Source organism: Oncorhynchus clarkii, chromosome 14, assembly GCF_045791955.1.
Source record: "Oncorhynchus clarkii lewisi isolate Uvic-CL-2024 chromosome 14, UVic_Ocla_1.0, whole genome shotgun sequence".
NCBI lineage: Eukaryota > Metazoa > Chordata > Actinopteri > Salmoniformes > Salmonidae > Oncorhynchus > Oncorhynchus clarkii.
The window spans coordinates 3718567-3737262 of record NC_092160.1 but is presented as its reverse complement, the minus strand read 5'-3'; the positions used below and the strand labels follow the sequence as shown (position 1 = coordinate 3737262).

The following is an 18696-nucleotide window of genomic DNA, read 5'->3' as shown; positions in this document are numbered from 1 at the left end:
TAGGGCTATATGACCCTGTATTACCAATAGGGCTAAACAGTATGACCCTACAGTATCAGATCCACAATTATGTAAGGTGACCCAGCTAACCATGTACACTGACAACACAGTCAATAAGGTCCTCAGTTTTCAACCTCTAAGAAATTACTTTGACGCTCTAAAATACTTGACCCCATGGCATAAATAGAGTTGGATTGACGCAAAACACATTTTGATCCAACATCCTCATGACCAAAAATGCTCTCTGGCATTAAATACAACCTAATAAATGAAATCAGACTGACTGTAGATAATAAAATGCCTGGCAGTGCTAAAGTGGTCACCGTGAACCTCAAAATTCACACTCCTGCTTGGTCTGACATTGCGCATTCTGATATTCCTTCATTCCTTTCTTTGATTTTTTGTTGTTGTATTTGTGTGTATTGTTTTGTACGGTTTGGTATAATTGCACTGAAACATAAGCATTTTGCTGCACCTGTGATAACATCCTGCAAAATATGTATATGTGACCAATAAAATAGTATTTTGATTGGCTGCCAGCTGCTCCAAGCAGGTTATTTCAGTGACAGTAGGTTCCAACCTCCCAAACCGGCAGTTTGCCCCTGCACAGACCCATAGGACAAGCTTCACACTCTGTAAATCTGCTTCTCAAACAGATGCAGACAGTATGGTAATCGGTTCTACATAAAACGAGACACAATAAGAAGGCAGACATCATAACCCCTAAGATATCTGCTCTGAAATCTACTCTCTCAGTTCCCCCTCAGCCTGCCTAGCATAGCCTATAGTCTTCAGCAGGAACCTGCATCAACATGAGGTGTTTTCTATGATTCAGCATTTTTTACCATGCAGCCCTTGAGGAAGAAGCCGTCGTTGGGTGAGAAAGAGGTCTATAGGACACTGCTGCACAGGGATTCTTGGCCAGGTGAGCTTTGGAAGTTGGGGGTGACTCATCCTATCTAATGGTCAAGCAGAAGGCTCTGCCATCTGCTAGCCGTCCTTCCTACTGTAGCCATTAGGGGGCTGATATCCAGTAGTAAGTACCTTCACAATGCTCCTTAACAACAACAATCTACTGCGGATCCGCCTATTATCACTGCCTCCCTCCTATGCCTAAGGCTGTTGAACTGTCTCCTTTTTAAAATTATGACTAGGTCTGGAATAACAGAGAGATACTGACAGGTATGTATTATTTAAAGCACAGAGCCGTTGGCCTCGGGAAATGGTAGACAGGAAGACACTGTACTAACTGAACTCAGTTATGGCCTAAGCTTAATATTGTTTCCTCTGTGTAGAAGTGTGTGTGTGTGTGTGTGTGTGTGTGTGTGGGGGGGGGGGCTTGTGCGCGGTGGGCTTGTGCGCCGTTTTCAATAACTCAGTAAACTATCATATTAATTCAGGCTTTTGCTCATTAGACCACACGCAGGACATATAAGGTGTAAACCGGTGCTCTACCGGCTGGTAGAGGTTTGAGTAGCCTATCTTTGAAGCCTATATTCAATTCTGGGAATTCTCTCCCTATGGCACTTGTAACTTGAATGCACCTCAAGAGGAATAATTCTCTGGCATAGAACACACAACAACAAGTCGACTAGGTAAATAGATAAACTATTCTACTATGGGTTTGTCAGATATTTCTACTCATCACTCGTTTTGTTTGCGGAGGAAAAGTACATATGGACCGTTTCAGCATCTTCAAAGGGCGCCTCATGTACCATCTATTTCTCTGTGACGCGGCTGCAGCGGAAAAACTGCTGGGCTAGCTAGGCATGGCTATGATTTAGCCTAGCACTCAACTCAGAGGAGGTTATCAGGCAACCTGATTTTGGCCACTAATGAATCTTCCAGGCTAAGCCAACAGTTAAGGTCTTTAAGGGGTAATTACTGCAGGGCAAGATTTCTTTTCCACTTCCGTTTTCCTCCTGTCTATGGTAGAGCGGGCTGTCATGTTAAAGACGTTGCACCAGCTTAACATGTGCTGAGCACTGCACCTAGACAGAGGAAGGGACAGAAGGTCGTGACTGCGGACCGGCAGAGCAGGGGGGGTTAGGGGCAGGGGGGGGTTAGTGGGCAGGAGGGTTGTCCTGGCTGTATGATGGCTGTATTACCCCGATGATGTACCCCGCTAACGACCAATTCCCTCTGGGTGAAATGGCACATTCCCCATCAGGGACCCCCTTAATGGAGGGAAAGGGCTAATCAGGTCCTTCCAGCCATCTAAAATCCATGTACACATTCCATTCCTTTTAAACCGCAGGATACATCTCCTGTATGAAATGTATGGCGCACAAATGCCTCACCAAGGTAAGCTAAGCCGTGAATGGGAGCCCCTGTTCCAGTCGTCTGGCATTACTTTCCAGAGTTTAGGAATTGGATCATATCTGATTGGTCTATGGACTAATCCATTCATCAATCAACCCGGCTGTATGTAGGCCTATTAGAGCACAGTTGGATGCCCCCCCCCAAAAAAAAGTAGCTCCTGTGAACCGCACGTGTCATAAAGCTAACAGACTAATGAGCTTTGTGAAGCAAGGGTCTGATCTGATAGTCTTTTAGTGTAGATTATGTGTGTACTCCTAGACATGCCATTTCAAAGCCACATGCGTTCCAACCAAATTAATTGCATTTTCTGAGAAATTGTGATGAATTCTCTTCTTGGCAGGTGACCAAGACAAATCCTTCTCTGTTTATACTTCAGTGCATTCAGACAACTATGTGTGGAATATGATGCTATTTTCCTAGAGGACAACATTGCAGATGTATTTTCAACACAATTTAACAATAACAAACAGTTTACTCCCTGGAAACTAGTGACAACTGAACAACTGTAATTCTAAATGTGATTGGAGCACCCATGGAAGTCACTCTGAACTCATGTGATGATGGTCAACCTGCTGCTTGCTTCTGTACCTGCTATTTCACCTCAGAGGGATGGGCTGGTGGGAATACAATGTGCCAGTCCCATCACATCCCTGTGGTGTCTCTCAGCACCTTGCCACTCCAAAAGGTCAGACCTTCGGGGTGCTAAATATCCGGACTCTTGCACAGATGGGTGGAAACAGAGCCCCCCCCCGACGAGCGGTGGGGGCCATCGTGTCGTATTCCACACAGTGCACCGCCTCACCTTGGCCTGACTCATTTCTAATTGGAGAGGATCCCCTTTCCCTAGTGAACACAGTAAAGCTACACTAAAAGCTAAGCTACCCGGTAGTAGCCTGCACCCTCTCTCTCTTATGAGCCTGTCCACATTCACTGAACTGAGAACAGTGTATATACCTCGATCCATCTAGAGAGCATGCAGACCGAGACAAAACTCAAAAGAGTACCGAGCCCTGGCACAAATCCATTAGTACTAGAGAAAGAGACCGTGTTTGCGGTGTTGTTCCCTGCATGGCCAGTCCAATAAAAGTGCTGAAGTTTGACGGATAGATTTGGTCCTTTCAAACGGAGAGAAGAATACTACAAATACGTCCTATTCACCACAGTGGGTGTAAGCAGAGAAAACATCAGGCACCTTCTCCCTTTAATCATTTATCATGGACCTGGGTTGATGATAAGAATAAAGAATGGACGCCCTTTCACAGTCAACGACTTCTATTGAAATCAGGGTGGGAGGGGGCGACGCAAAGGGCGCCTTGCCTTCCACAAAAAACGTTCCAATTTGCTTTGATTGTGAAGCTTGAACTTGCTTGGCAGCCAGTCATGAGGGAGGGCGGTGGTAGTAGTGCCACTAAAGAGGTCTGTCAGACACATCCAGATAAGCTGTTGAGACTAGGCTACACCTTGACCCATTCTTCCTCCGACGGACTTTCACTCAGGCATTCATTCCATGGTGAAATCAAGGGATGCCTAAACAAAAGCATTGCTAGGAGACAAATACAGTAATAACCCCCCGAAGAGCACCTGTGTGACACATGAAGAGAATATGTAACTTATTATACACATGTTCTTATCTACCATCTACCAGACTGTTTTTATAGGTTAAGCAGGAGCCTAGTTCAAATAAACATTGAGTAATGAGAAAGAATAGAGATAGAATAGATTCAACTTGAAGTCAGTTCAGGCGCGCTCAGTGCAGTCACACCTTTCTCTTTAGCCCCCTGCCCCTCCCTTTGAGCCAGATGGAGAAAGTGCCCGTCTGCCCGCTGACTGATAGTTCACACACGTTCTCCACCGTCGCTCCTCTCATTAGCCGAATGAGCTGTGTCTGTCTGTCAGAGGAGGATAGGAGCTGTAGTGGTGAAACAGTGGTTGGTTTGCTGGTTGGTCCGTCACACACACCCCCCCCGTCTGACTTTACATCTTTTCACTGTCGCTAACCGAGCTGGTCTATTCAGCTGCTTTCATTTCAGCGGCAGAGAAAAGGGAGCCTAGCAGACGCTGCTATCCTTAGCCGACCCACGCACGCGCACCACACACACACACACACACACACACGTGACTGCAGTGAGAACTCAAAGCATGAGAGAGTGAGAGGGAGAGAACCGGAGAGGGGAAGGGGCAGGCGCGAGTGAGTGAGTCAGAGATAGCCGGAGACAGAAAGAGGTAGAGAGAAAGAGGTAGAGAGAAAGAGGGGAAGGGGCATGTGTGAGTGAGCAAGAGAGAGCAGGACACAGAAAGAGGTAGGAGGGAGAGAGAAAGATGTGTGGTTTCTAAGCAAAAAAAAATGTCTCCACTCCTTTAGCAGCCCCTCTTTCCCTCTCCCTCCAAGCCCGGCAGCATTGTAAAATACATCACGTTTGGTGCTTTTCACAACTCCCTGCTCTCCCTCTTTCTCTCTCTCTGTCTCTTCATCTATCCCTCTCCCTCAGCTCTGGTAGCAGGGTGCTGTGTCTGTTTCTGTGTCACTGCCAGTGTGTCTGCTGGTATCAAGGGAGGTGTGCTGTAGGAAAAGAACAGACAGACGGGCAGCCACTTCTCTGGCTGCCATAGGTACAGGGATTGGCGCTAAGCGACCGACGCGGTGTTAAACCCCCACGGACGGCCACACCTTTCCTCCGGCCTGTCTGCCCAAATCTGCTGATACGCACAACACAAGCTATGAAGGGCACATTGACAGCGCAGCACACCGGTCCGTCCCTGCCCGGCATCAAGGACACTATGGCAGAGTGGAGTCGTGCGGTGCAATAGGCAGATCCTATGTCTCCCTTTCCTCCTCCTACACCAAGACTAGGCTACTAGCTACAGTAGGAGCCCTCCTGAGGGAGCTAATTGAAATGCTAAGAAAGTGGTCCTTGTCCCCTAAGGCCTATTACACTTGCCTGGCCCAGATTCACATTCGCTGCTGGATGGACATACAGATGTAGGATCTTAATTTGATCACCCAGTTCTTGCAGGAAATTTCGTAGCGTATTCAAGGTTTAAAAGGCTTCTAAAGTTGTACTTTCCACATTTCAGACTTGATTTGCAATAAAAAAATATGTATCAACCCCTACAAAAAAATTCCATTAATTATAATCCACACAATTCACATTTCCATTTGCTGTAGGATTATTTTCCTGCTGTGAGAAACTGGTTGAATTAAGATCCTACATCTGTATGCTGGTACGTTGGTGACCAGATCTGTAGCACCTTTACAGGGTACTAATGTGCAGATCTCTGAGTAGAAACAGGCTCTAGCGTTAGTCCCTGCTGTGGTATGGTCAGGATGGCCCCTTTACAGTACTTTACAATCTCCTACCATCTCCCCTAATGATTATGAAGCCCTTTGAAATGTGTCATTGGCCTTCACGAGTTTCTTACCTGTGTTCAGGTTTACCAGACAGGCGAGGACTTGGTTCTACATTTCACATTACATTTTAGTCACTTAGCAGGCAATCTTACCCAGAGCAATTTACAGGAGCAAATAGGATTAAGTGCCTTGCTCAAGGGCACATCGACAGATTTTTCACCTAGACGGCTCTTGGATTTGAACAAGGGACCCTTCCGGTTACTGGCCCAACACTCTAAACCACTATGCTAACTGCCACCGCTCTATGATCAGTGACCTCACATAGGGACTTTTACTATGTCGGCTAGTTCCATAAACAAAAGACAAGGTCCAGGATGATGCAAAGCATGACGGCATTACAGGGATTTTAGGCACTCTCTCTCTCTCTCCCTCACACACACACACAGATACGGAGGGAGCATGTGTGTGCCTGGGGTGTAATAAATCCAGAGGGAGGGATGTTGGGGGGGGAGCTGTGAGGTCACAGCAGATGTCATTCTCTCTTTCGCAGTCTGTCCAATCTATCACTGTCAAGGTCCGGCTCACTGACAGAGGCAGAACAGGCGGCTGGAGCTGGATCGTCTCCATGCTCCCTAGACCCCAACCAACACCACCCTAGACCCTCTCACAGCCCCCCTGCTGTGAACAATCACCAGTGTCACTCAGAGTACCACCAGCCTTAATCACTAAGCCTTTCTGCAAACCCTAAAAATGACAATTTAATTCAGGGACTCATGTGAGTTTGTCTCAAATCAGTGATCATTAGCTATTATGCGGTAGGTAATTATCAGAGCTGCTAGTGCATTAAAGGTGACTTTTGGCCTGATGTTGACGAGATTCCGCTACACAATTACAAGGCTGCTAGTGTGTTTGTGTGCAGAGAGAGAAAGAGAGAGAGACATAATAAAGGGTTATTATTTTACTGGTAACATACTCTGGTTATAGAGTGCATGCTTAAAGTGGCAATCAGCAGTTGAAACAATCAAAAAGCTTTCTCCACGCCACTGTTTCGGTAAAAATCTGAGGAATGGGTCTGGGGAAATGCAACCACTCTCAAATGAATAGACAGAGCTATGGATGCAAGGACTGACCATCCTTGATATCGAAACTATAGCTTTAGCCATGTTTTGAGGCTATAAAGAGTTGTAAATGTACTTTTACAAACATTGGAGTAAAACAAGCTTATATTTTGGGTTCCTATTGGGTACAACAGTTGAACTAAGCTCACGGGGCACTTACTGCATAAGTTATATTCTTTAAGAATCAATGGGTACATATCATGAATGTAAATCCACGCTAACCTGAATCACACTCTGGTGTATTCCAAGAAATGCCCCTGGCGGATTAAGGTTGCACACTAAGCGATGTTTCAGATGAGTGTTCAGATATCGGTCACAACCCCAGCGACCTCACAACGACTGGTGTGCCCCTACCTCCCCTCCTCCTCCAAACCCCACCCCTGTGCCTTTGCTGGCCCACTGCCAATATAATCAGCATTGCTGTCCTTGAGCGCCAAACACAGGGTGAGGGATGTCTCTGTGACACATCATCACCGCACTTCCACCCCATTACTCACCTCTCTCCACTCTGCTCTCATCAACCAGCCCCCTGCTGAATCACCCCCACTGCCCCATACCCCACACGACAACAGTCAACAATGAACCCAGCCCCCCCAAGACTTCCTCAATCTGATATTGACAGGGACATGGTCAACGTAAATAAATCAGGGCAGATTTACACCATGCAGCCACGTCTGGGTTACTGCCTGAAGATCACCGATCCCTGTCCCAGGCACGATTCCATGACAGTGTGTGTGTGTGTGTGTGTGTGTGTGTGTGTGATATTTTTTTTGCCATTGAAATCCTTGGGTGGGCCGCCTAAGTGTTTTTTCAGGCCCCCTAAGACCAAACAGTGAAAAAACTAAATGGGGGGGGGGGGGGGTTAATTAATTAATTACCCCAAATAATCGGGATGGAAAAAGGCATTCAGTGTAAACTTTTAAACGACTAAAAGCAGATATAAAGTATGTAGGAAAGATATGCCATGGAAAAATGCATAGAATTGCAGGAAATTAACTTTATGGAGCTGAGAGAAAATGTTGCAGTTTTAGAGTGTGTTTGTGTGTGTGTGTCTGTGCGCCTGTGTGTAAGCCACGTGCGTGGCATGCTGTGATAAGGGATGGTGGCGAGGTGCATGACAGTTTGACTGTGTGTGTGTCTGCCTCAGGACGTCGTCGTGACGCCATCTGCACCACAGAGCGCCACGTGCTGCTGTGTGCATCCCTTTATTATCTCCGCAAATGGCTGACATTTGGGGCACTTTTTATCACGGCGCGAGACTTGGAGTAACGCTCCCTCTCTCTCAGAGATTCAGAGCGCCACGGATGCCTGAAGGGGGATGGGGAAGGCAAACCACAAGGCAGCCATTTCCTCCTGTTCACCTCACCACAGACAACCGAGAAAGGATTTCCTTCAGCGCTCATCATCACGACTCACTCTGGACACATTGGGTGTTCCTCAAAATTCATACTACCAAACCGGAGCGAGCGAGGGTCGGAGTATGAGTCCAAATCAAAGTATGCAAAATGGACACAGCGGGCACTTCTTGAATGCGTACTCCATTTGTACATATTTTGAAGCATGCGGCGATGCAAGCTTCAACGGAAAGTATACAAAGAAATATGACGCAACCATGTAAAAAATTGCGCAAAAGGTATTGAAATCAATGGCGGCCATTATTTGAGCTGAAGCAAGAGAAAATAGACTCCAACTTTGGAATGAAATGTTGCCTATTCACATCTCATAATCTCCAATATTTTATTTGATACGTTAATAAATACATGCTGTGTTAATTTTGGCATGTTTACCTGCCTACGTACCGTAGATCACAAGCCCATAATAAGTCAATAGGGCTCACTGGCTAGCTACTAGTACTGTTAGCTAGCCAGATAGCCACAAAGAAATGTGAGCTCGCTACCCACAAAGAACTGACATATATCTTGCATAATATTGGTATTTCTTTGCATGTTAAACTATCTGGTTAACTACATTATTACGATTCACATATAGCTAGCTGATAGTTATGAAGTAAAACAGTTGCTTTGTGTATATCTTGTTTTGTCTCCATTGCCATGGTTGTCCTGCTTGGAAGATGGTTCAGTGAATGGGTCAGTCCATAGTAAGTCAATAGGACTAAATGGCTAGCTAGCAACGAAGAATTGGTAATTACCTACAAAAAAATGTATATCTACCTTGCAACACATTAGCTTTAGGTCATTATTGCCTGTTTAAATAGCTGGCTAGCTAGATTATTAAGATTTGCATGTCTAGCTGATAATTATGAAGTAAAACATATGCTTTGTTGCCATTGTCCTGGCTGGAAGAAGGTTCAGTGAATGGGGAGGTAAAGCGTGAGTTAATACAGTAGTGGGGAGTGGGAGTGCTGCTCAAATGTATTGTTTTATGCATTCTCCACACTCTCGCCCTCACAAGAAAAGTACCCAAGAGAACGTGGTCGGAGAACGAACTTGGGCGCATGAGAGTGTGGAGCATGGTAGTATGCATATTGGGAAACATCAATTGGCTTTAGTCTTAGCAGCACTGACTGACAGCCTGCCTAACAGTAGCACGTCTTGCCAAATTAGCCTCTTAAATTCCACACATTCACACAGAAAGACAGAATAGTACTAGAGACCGGGCAGCGTCGTTGGACTGTCCAGCCCGGGAGACTCGCTGGCTGCTATCTTTCCTCCATTACCATTTTGGGTGCCTGGGTGAAGTAGGCAAAAGGGCAGGTGCTGTCAATCAGAATAGCTGTTGTGGGAGGGAGCTTAACTGAATGTGAGGAGATAACTGAATGTGAGGAGATAACTGGGCTTAGTGGTTAAGCTATTACTGTTCTAAGGGTTAAAAGAATGTTAGGAATTACACTACTGTAATGGTTTTTAAGTCCACTGCTGTTTCCCTGTATTTGCAGGGTCTTATAGGCTTTATTCTGTCTAATTGAGTTATAGAGAAAAACATCACACAGAAATGGACGTTCACATTTAACATTTAGTTGACAGATGGCAGACAGTCTCAGCTCTGCCTTGACACAACAACCCTAAAAAAGATCCTCCTAGCTTGACTAAATAAATTTAAAAAAGCTTAAAAGCTTACAGAGTTGGCTATTTTTCCCTTTGGAGACGAGACTTTAGTGGAGAAATCGGTGAACTCTAACATTATTTCACCATGATACAGTTACAACATTTATAGTGTGAGTAAATCATCATGAGCAGATCTGACATTGGTGTCGTGTTGGTTAGCGGTACATTTTTTTCCAAGAAAATGATTGGAAGAGATTAGAGGTGCACACTTGTTTACCCAGTGGAATAACCCTGTTGAAACACTGTTGAAACAACAGGGACTATGAGAACCACGTCAGTGAACTGTGAGGCTCTAGCAGCATGTGACTCCCCAGCTCCACTGCCATATTTGGTAGAAAAACCTCATCTGAGTAAAACAGTGACAGAGAAAAACGTCTGCAGATTCTGCACTAAACCCAGCTAGGCTGCTTGACTTCCTCAATCAATCACCAAATACAGTCAACTCAAGACAAGCCCACTGACTGGCTAAAAATAATAGTTACACAAATCTGGCTTTCGTTAACTTGGCCATTTCTTTTTGTAAAATGGTGTGTGTGTGTGTGTGTGTGTGTGTCATCGGTGCAGCCTATCTTATCAGAGAGAACAGCAGCTCCGGTTAAAAAGGACATGGGCGACTACAAAAGGACATGCGTTCTCTCATCAGACAAGGCGCTAGTCCTTTGAACTTCACAGCTGTCCGATCAAAGAGCATCTTCCTTTGAGATTTCCACAAACAGCCTGGTCTCTGCCAGTCCCGCTATCGCACAGATCCATGGCAATCACACAACACAAGCCTACGTCCCCAAAAGCAAAGACCCCAGCCCAAACACATGTAAAAATCACTTGCTTCACAAAGGTAACAATCAAGACTATTCTATTCATCTCTCTTATTACACTTCGCAAAAAGGTGATTATACATGAATTCAAACAAACAGACCCAGTGGAGGAATAATGTGGACCAAATGACTCCACTCTCCATCAATCTCTCTCTTTCTCAGAGCAAGGCCTATAGGCCACCATGGGGCTGCTTCATTTTCCCCAGCTCTACTGTAAACCTTAAGCCATGCAGGTTCAAACTGTCTCAGTCCTCCTCGTATGGGGCCGCTGTATCCAGGCAGGCAGGCAGGCAGCACTATACGCTTGTTTGCTGAGGCAGTAATAGTAGTAAATAATACATGGCTGTGAAGCTCGTTCTCCCGTCCAGTTCACTTCATCTCACGAGTGACCTTGTGATTCCAGACTCTGAAGGCCTATCCCGGCCCCATGTTTCTTCCCTGTAGAGGGGAGGGATGTGGACACGCTACACTGGTGTCACCCTCAGGATGGAGCGGGTGACCTCGAGCAGTGAAGCTCTTTATGGCACCATGGTGACCTTCACGCCAGAAGTCCCACAGAACACCCTGTGATTGGTTAGGCTTGTCTTTATTTGATTCTTCTTCCTAACTATGTGTAACCACTCTTGCTAATTGTGATACACTATATAAGTGTTTGAAATGTATCAATAAGGGTCACGGGTTTAGGAGCTAAACTAAAGTAGAGCAAACAAGTGCAGGCGTGTGAAGCGTGTTGCAATTGTTTTGGTGATTGTTCTGAGGCAGAGCAGAACCCTAACCCCTGGTACTGTTAATCACTGCATCATGTTCCTGCTGTTGACTGACTGTGTGACACTGTGTCCTCTCCAAGAAGATAGGAGAGGTAGAGGAGGGAAACAGTGAAAGAGGGATTGTGAAAGAGGTCCTCTTAGGACTTTGTGCCGTACGTGGTGATCAGTGGAAAGAGACACCAGGTGATCCATCTCCAGGCCCCTCTCCCCTCTTGGGTCCAGTCCCACCTCCTCCCATCCCACCTCATGTCATCAGGAAGTGTCCACCCACTGACTAGGTGTCCCCCGTGACAGTCCACAGAGGAGAGGAGAGAGGGCAGGCCTTGGTGTAGGAAGGGAGGAATTGGGGCGAAAGAAAGGAATGTCCCCTTCACAGCTCAGTACCCCTGCGGGACACCAGAAGACCGGGGGGGGGGGGGGGTGCTCTGCGCTGTTGACGCTCCGCTGTCATCCACGCTACTCCACTAATGGAAGCCCCTGGCAGTGGCACACACACACGATTCACCAGTGACGGATGTGCACCTTTGATGAAAGTGCCCCAGTACGTTTCCAACTAGTGTCGCAAGAGATCGTTAGCTAGCCCTGAACAGTCCACAACATCAAGGCTAGTGGTTTAATTATTAATGCCAGTGATATAGAGAGAAAATAGCCCTCTAGACCTGCCGGACAAATACCTGAGGTATCGTGTGCTGAAAATTCCCTGGTGTTTTGTAAGTGCTGCCGTAGAATATTTCAGGACAGGTGTCGGTGTCAGTCGGCAGCACAGCACAGGGTGAATTCACTGCTAGACGAGAGGACAGAATGACTTACTAATTTCACCAACATTCACATTTCCCTCACATCCCTGGAGTCTTTTGCTAATCCTACAGAAACGTCACACGACTGGCCTCACATTCATGGTAACGGATTGTGAAACGTGAAAAGTTACTACCCTTGCATGCAGATGTAGTAACTTGCCCCTTCACCTACTTATTCAAGGGTTTATCTTTATTTTTACTATTTTCTACATTGTAGAATAATAGTGAAAACATCACAACTATGAAATAACACATGGAATTATCTAGTAACCAAAAAAGTGTAAAACAAATCAAAATATATTTTCTATTTTTATATTTGTGATTCTTCAAAGTAGCCACCCTTTGCCTTGATGACAGCTTTGCACATTCTTGGCATTCTCTCAACCAGCTTCATGAGGTCAGTCAATCCAGAACATTTTAAGTCGCACTTGAAGAAACCATGGCTCTCAACCATGGCTCTCATGAGGACCGCCACAGGAAAGGAAGACCCAGAGTTACCTCAGCTGCAGAGGATAAGTTCATTAGAGAGTTACCAGTCTCAGAAATTGCAGCCCAAATAAATGCTTCACAGAGTTCAAGTAACAGACATCTCAACATCAACTGTTCAGAGGAGACTGTGTGAATCAGGCCTTCATGGTCGAATTGCTTCAAAGAAACCACCATTAAAAGACACCAATAAGAATAAGAGACTTGCTTGGGCCAAGAAACACGAGCAATGAACATTAGACAGGCATAAATCTGTCCTTTGGTCTGATGAGTCCAAATTTGAGATTTTGGTTCCAACCAACGTTCCTTTGTGAGAGAGTAGGTGAACGGATGATCCCCGCATGTGTGGTTCCCACCGTGAAGCTTGGAGGAGGAGGTGTGCTTTGCTGGTGACACTGTCAGTGATTTATTTTGAATTCAAGGCACACTTAACCAGCATGGCTACCACAGCATTCTGCAGCGATACACCATCCCATCTGGTTTGCGCTTAGTGGGACTATCATTTGTTTTTCAACAGGACAATGACCCAACACACCTCCAGGCTATGTAAGGGCCATTAGACCAACAAGGAGAGTGATGGAGTGATGCATCAGATGACCTGGCCTTCACAATCACCTGACCTCAACCCAATTGAGACGGTTTGGGATGATTTGGACCAAAGAATCAAGGAAAAGCAGCCAACAAGTGCTCAGCATGTGGGAACTCCTTCAAGACTGTTGGAAAATCATTCCAGGTGAAGCTGGTTGAGAGAATGCCAAGAGTGTGCAAAGCTGTCATCAAGGCAACTTTTAATAATTTGTTTAACAGTTTTTGGTTACTACATGATTCCGTATGTTATTTCACTATTATTATACAATGCAGAAAATAGTAAATAAGAATTTGTTCTTAACTGACTTGCATAGTTACAGTGCCTTGCGAAAGTATTCGGCCCCCTTGAACTTTGCGACCTTTTGCCACATTTCAGGCTTCAAACATAAAGATATAAAACTGTATTATTTTGTGAATAATCAACAACAAGTGGGACACAATCATGAAGTGGAATGACATTTATTGGATATTTCAAACTTTTTTAACAAATCAAAAACTGAAAAATTGGGCGTGCAAAATTATTCAGCCCCTTTACTTCAGTGCAGCAAACTCTCTCCAGAAGTTCAGTGAGGATCTCTGAATGATCCAATGTTGACCTAAATGACTAATGATGATAAATACGATCCACCTGTGTGTAATCAAGTCTCCGTATAAATGCACCTGCACTGTGATAGTCTCAGAGGTCCGTTAAAAGCGCAGAGAGCATCATGAAGAACAAGGAACACACCAGGCAGGTCCGAGATACTGTTGTGAAGAAGTTTAAAGCCGGATTTGGATACAAAAAGATTTCCCAAGCTTTAAACATCCCAAGGATGCACTGTGCAAGCGATAATATTGAAATGGAAGGCGTATCAGACCACTGCAAATCTACCAAGACCTGGCCGTCCCTCTAAACTTTCAGCTCATACAAGGAGAAGACTGATCAGAGATGCAGCCAAGAGGCCCATGATCACTCTGGATGAACTGCAGAGATCTACAGCTGAGGTGGGAGACTCTGTCCATAGGACAACAATCAGTCGTATATTGCACAAATCTGGCCTTTATGGAAGAGTGGCAAGAAGAAAGCCATTTCTTAAAGATATCCATAAAAAGTGTAGTTTAAAGTTTGCCACAAGCCACCTGGGAGACACACCAAACATGTGGAAGAAGGTGCTCTGGTCAGATGAAACCAAAATTGAACTTTTTGGCAACAATGCAAAACGTTATGTTTGGCGTAAAAGCAACACAGCTGAACACACCATCCCCACTGTCAAACATGGTGGTGGCAGCATCATGGTTTGGGCCTGCTTTTCTTCAGCAGGGACAGGGAAGATGGTTAAAATTGAAGGGAAGATGGATGGAGCCAAATACAGGACCATTCTGGAAGAAAACCTGATGGAGTCTGCAAAAGACCTGAGACTGGGACGGAGATTTGTCTTCCAACAAGACAATGATCCAAAACATAAAGCAAAATCTACAATGGAATGGTTCAAAAATAAACATATCCAGGTGTTAGAATGGCCAAGTCAAAGTCCAGACCTGAATCCAATCGAGAATCTGTGGAAAGAACTGAAAACTGCTGTTCACAAATGCTCTCCATCCAACCTCACTGAGCTCGAGCTGTTTTGCAAGGAGGTATGGGAAAAAAATTCAATCTCTCGATGTGCAAAACTGATAGAGACATACCCCAAGCGACTTACAGCTGTAATCGCAGCAAAAGGTGGCGCTACAAAGTATTAACTTAAGGGGCTGAATAATTTTGCACGCCCAATTTTTCAGTTGTTGATTTGTTAAAAAAGTTTGAAATATCCAATAAATGTCGTTCCACTTCATGATTGTGTCCCACTTGTTGTTGATTCTTCACAAAAAAATACAGTTTTATATCTTTATGTTTGAAGCCTGAAATGTGGCAAAAGGTCGCAAAGTTCAAGGGGGGCGAATACTTTCGCAAGGCACTGTAAATAAAAGGTTACACACACACACAAAAAGTATTTTGTTGGCATTTACAAATGTCCCCATTACCAGTAAAACATAATCAAAAAGGATTTATTTCACTTACTTGCTGTGCTTTTTCATTGTTCATTTCTTCAATCATTTCATTCTCAACCAGGATTTCTTTGGGTCTTTACATGTCAAAAAAGATACACTACCGTTCAAAACTTTAGGGTCGCTTAGAAATGACCTTGTTTTATAAACAAAAGCACACATTTTGTCCTTGAAAACAACATCAAATTGATCAGAAATACAGTGTAGATTTTGATAATGTTGTAAATGACTATTGTAGCTGGAAATGGCAGCTTTTTTATGGAATATCTACATAGGCGTACAGAGGACCATTATCAGCAACCATCACTCCTGTGTTCCAATGGCACGTTGTGTTAGTTAATCCAAGTTTATAATTTTAAAAGGCTAATTGATCATTAGAAAACTATTTTACAATTATGTTAGCACAGCTGAAAACTGTTGGACTGATTAAAGAAGCAATAAATTTGGCCTTCTTTAGACTAATTGAGTATCTGGAGCATCAGCTTTTGTGGGTTTGATTACAGGCTCTAAATGGCCAGAAACAAAGAACTTTCTTCTGAAACTCGTCACTCTATTCTTGTTCTGAGAAATGAAGGCTATTCCATGTGAGAAATTGCCAAGAAACTTAAGATCGGGTACAACGCTGTGTACTACTCCCGTCATAGAACAGTGCAAACGGGCGCTAAACAGAATAGAAAGAGGAGTGGGAGGCCCCGGCGCACAACTGAGCAAGAGGACAAGTACATTAGAGTGTAGTTTGAGAAACAGACGTCTCACAAGACCTTAACTGGCAGCTTCATTAAATAGTACCAGCAAAACACCAGTCTCAATTTCAACAGTGAAGAGGCGACTCTGGGATGCTGGACTTCTAGGCAGAGTTCCTCGGTCCAGTGTCTGTGTTCTTTTGCCCATCTTAATCTTTTATTTTTATTGGCCAGTCTGAGATATGGCTTTTCTTTGCAACTCTGCCAAAAGGCCAGCATCCCGAAGTTGCCTCTTCACTGTTGACGTTGAGACTGGTGTTTTGTGGGTACTATTTAATGAATCTGCCAGTTGGGGGATGAATACTTTTGCAAGGCACTGTATGTCACAATGATTCATCGATACGTATGCTATGATGCTGGTAAAGTTGTCTTGCGCACCTACAGTGCTGGTCATAAAAAAAGCTAGCTAGCTCATGGATGCAAACAATGTTCTTCCCCAAAAACATAGCAAAACGACAATCTGTTTCAGTAGCTATAGTTAGCTAGCTAACTATATAGCTAGGTGTCATCATCTAAAATAACCCTAATTTATAAGACGGTTCTTATTTGATGAATGGTGGTCGGACACATCTGTGTGAAGCTAGCCACAATAAGGATTAGCCACAATAGTGGACTTTGCGGTTAGTCTTCAAAATAAAATTTGTATTCATTTGCATCACTGTCAATGACATACTTTTATTTTGAAGGCAAACCGCAAAGTCCACTATTGTGCCTAATCCTTATTGTGGCTAGCTTCACAACACATAACCCGGTCCGGTCGAGCCTCACTAGCCAAATGAAGCTAACTCGCTGCTTATAACGTTAGCTTTGGGCAACTGGGTTAAGTAGCTGGCTAGCTATTTATTTTCATGAACTGAAGTTCAATTTCAATAGGCGAACAACAAGTGGCAACCTAGCTAATACTTAGTCACAATGATTCCTAAATCATTGCTAAGAATAATGAAAATTACTGCAGTTTCTATTGGTCATTGTTTTCAGGCGGGATGTATTGGTGCTAGCTAGGTACCAAGCTAAAGCTAGCTACCCCAGAAGTTGCGGTCGAACAAATGATGTTTTATTACCAACGCGGTATTGAAAACACATTGTTTGTGGCTGGTGTTTACATACTTTTTTGTACAGCTTTGACAGTGCTACTGTACCTTTTTTGACACGCAAAGACCCAAACGGCATTCCATAGTATGTATGTCATGAAGCTGTGTAAATCCGGTATAGCAACATCTGAAAAATAGCACACTTGGTAGTGTGTACCGGTGCTCGACCAGTCGACCAGAATGCCAATATCACCCATGACAGAGAATGGTTGATTGTCAAGGGCAATGAACTCAATTATCTTGGCTTTAATGGATTTCGCCTTTGAGTTGTCTCGCAGAAATGTTCTTACTCTTTCAAATGACTGCTCGACTTGTTGACTACTCGATCCACAAATGAGACATTGTAGGCTAGGTTAGGGATGCTGTGTTGCACGTGCAGAGCAAAATTGTATGTGGCGTCATCACGTCATGTACCTACGTTACATAGGTATGCACGGCAGCTTTGACATCAGTTTTTAACATCGCTGTTAAACTAGACTTCCGGCTGATGCCGATGTTGGCATCTTTAGCTAATATCGTCCGATTCCGATATATCGTGCATCCCTAGTTGTAACGTATTTAAATCTGTGTTGCTGGTATGTCTTATTCCTTCAGCTCGGCTGCATTGCTAAGAACATGGTGCTAGAACATTCTAGAAAAACTTACTCCACAGGTTCTTAACAATTCCAGCTCTATTCAGCCTTGTTTTGTACCAACCTTGCGGTTAAATAGCATGAAACAAATGGCCCAATGTGCCTCTCGCATTCTAATGACCCTTCAGATAGAGACAGAGAGACCCCTCTGAAAGCATTCAGTCCTCACTATGGCCCACCACCATCAACAGACAATCATGGTGACACCACCCAAACACTGCCATGTACCCCAACATGAAAGGACAACTTCAGCAGCCTCCACATGACCCGACTCCTAATTAGGCAGGATTGTATTGTCAGTGATACCACAGCTTGGCAGAAGCCTCTAAAACATGTGCTTGGCCTTTAGAGTCCCTGATGAGCTGTCTGAGACCAGAACATGATGCATTCCCTTTCCACTGCACAGTGCCATACTCTCTCCAAACAGAGTGGGGCTTTTTTGTTGTTGTTATTTAGCAGACCGTCTTATCCAGAGCGATTTATAGGAGTGAGTGCATACATTTTTTTTAACTGGTCCCCCATGGCAATTGAACCCACAACTCTGGCATTGCAAGCACCATGCTCTACCAACTGAGCCACACGGAACATTTTGGGACAATGTACTAATGAAACAGATCCCTAAAGATTGTTTTTGAGTGGCCTTTGAAGAAAAATCATCAGGCATCAGGCTGCTGCTCAGTCTTGTGACTTCAGCATAGCACCTTCAGCAGAGAGAGGGAGACAGCAGAGAAACATTTGATCTAGTTACAGACAAAAGGAAAACCCAAAATGGCTTAGCACAAGTACAAATCTTCCCAGGCAGACATATCTTCTGCATTTCTAGACTCGCAGCCAACCACAGACCTTCCCCCTTGGCCACGTTATCTAAATAGAGTGTAGAGAAAAGCAGAAACAGTCC

At 44.5% G+C, this 18696-nt stretch overlaps 1 protein-coding gene across 2 annotated transcripts in view; it reads right to left on the bottom strand.

Annotated features, from left to right (window-relative positions):
- LOC139366142 (peroxisome proliferator-activated receptor gamma coactivator 1-beta-like) overlaps positions 1-18696 on the bottom strand; it is a 64723-nt gene that overhangs the window by 32544 nt on the left and 13483 nt on the right. Inside the window, exon 1 of one of the 2 annotated variants that reach the window (XM_071103290.1) lies at positions 12111-12161. The exons of the other annotated variant lie outside the window; for it this stretch is intronic. The gene's annotated coding sequence lies outside the window, so the exon portion shown is untranslated. Of the gene's footprint in view, positions 1-12110; positions 12162-18696 lie in introns of those variants that run through there. 2 annotated transcript variants of the gene reach the window in all.